Raw genomic sequence first — 2,201 nt, 5'->3', positions numbered from 1 at the left:
AAACATTTGAGCTTGAAACGAACAACAATTATTTATTAAAAGAACTAGTTTAAAACAGCATTGACTAGCTGCTTTAACTTTAAAAAAGGCATCAACAGTAACTAATGTTAGTGTTATTTTTATACATAATAAAATTTTTGAATGTTGCGGTAAAGCATCAATGACGTCACAAGATGCATAAAATGTAAAAGAGTTTATAAAATCTAATACTTCATAATATTTATTACAATTACTTTTATAATTTTTTGTCATAGTTTCATTTTAGTTTGCAAATTATACTTACTGTATAGATTTATTACAATTTTATTATTTTAAACATCATGATACAAATATTATTCAAAAAATTTACTAATAATATTTAGGTCAGTTTAAACTAAATAAAGATATAGTTTAGGAGTTTAAAAAAATACCATTTAGTTTTAATTTTTTTTGTTATGTATCTATTGTAAAACAAATCATTTATTAGTTGAAACAACAAAATATACAGATACTACTATTCTTTTGTATCTTCCTAAAGATAGAAACCATACTATGTACTACATACATACAGAACAAATGCAACAATTTTCGCAGAATTTGCACATTTACACTATTTCGTTTAATGTAACATTAATGTTTTATTAAACAACATGAATTAACAGTTTTATAATTCTTAGTGTTTATGGTTTAGGTTTCCATATAATATTATTTCAATTTGTATCATTAAAATATTTATTTTCATTTTGGATTTGTAAACATATTAGGAAACTCTTACTATTCACGAAATATTCTGCTTGAATGCTATTTTATAATTTATTTGTTATCAGCTAGTAACTTTGTGATTACAGTTTTGTTTATAACTGTATAAACTTATTACTTTAGAACGAAAAAAATACCCGTTTAATTATTAAACCTCCATTTTAAATTAAACCTTAATTCAAAAATTAAGTTTTTATACATTTAAAGGTTTATATCACACTAGGATAAATTCATTAGATTTATGTTAGATTTTTTAAAGCCACAAATATAAGTTTACGCTTTTGCTATCAAATTTTTGAATAACTATGTACTAGTTTGAGCACCAAGTTTTTTTTATATACCTAGTTAAACTTTGTTCTATTTTGAACGTGAACCTACGAAAATTATAATTTAATAAACAAAAATTATGTTTATAGTATTAAATATAACTCACTTTGAGTGGTATTTAATATAAAATATGATTTTTTGCAACTTGACTAATTTAGATTTTTAAAGCAAGTTATAAAAAACTTTTCTTATGAATTTTTATTTACTTTAAGTAAATATGTATATCTTTTAACATTAAATTATTTTAGTTAACTTTAAAAAAGTTAAAACCTTATGAAATAATAACAAGAATATGTGTAATGTATTCCAAAGACATGTTTCTATGAGTAAGAATAACTTGTGCATTTTTATACTAATATTTACCAATTATTTTTTTTTATCATTTTGTGTGAAATATTACAAACTTTTAGATAAGTAATTTAAATTCAAACCACTCTAGAGTTATTTATGACGTATGTCGTTTATTTTAGTGAAAAAACTATACAAGTTTAATATTTAATCTAATTAGTTATTAGATTAACATTTAATAAAATCTGAAAAGTAATTAAAAGTCACAAAACTGTGACTAAATTAATGTAATAAAATTAAACAAGTGAAAACTGACTTTTTTAGTCTTAGATATGATTATTCATTACTATCCTATGCATAATTAAAAAAAAACTGCTTTTAAAGTAGATATTTTCTACTTAGTTTTATCTAAGAAATAATTTTTGTTGATATATTTGACTGTTTTTTAAAATAGTTTTAATATGACAATCTTATTATACTTTTTTTAATTTATTTTAAATATCACAAAATATAATAAGATGTAGAATTTTACAAGCTGATACGTTTACTTTAGAAGTAATAACTTTTTTGTATAAGTCTGACTTATAAAATAAACTTAAACCGTTTAACTTAAGCTCATATATATAAGAAGGCAAATATGATTTTAAGAAGCGTGTATTTCTAACTAACTTGTTTTTGTAAAATCAGAGAGGTTTATTACTTTTTTACAACTGGTATTTTTCGTATAAAAAGTTTATAAAAATAGAAAGTTTCAGTCTAAAGCTATTAATGACGTGTGTAGTTTTTTTCTTAGCAAATATATTAATTTTTATATACAATGTAACAGCAATATATAAAAAGCAGTATAA

This window comes from Thalia democratica, chromosome 1, assembly GCF_965202585.1.
Source record: "Thalia democratica chromosome 1, ktThaDemo2.hap1.1, whole genome shotgun sequence".
Classification (NCBI taxonomy): domain Eukaryota; kingdom Metazoa; phylum Chordata; class Thaliacea; order Salpida; family Salpidae; genus Thalia; species Thalia democratica.
Note: the sequence above shows the minus strand (reverse complement) of the source record.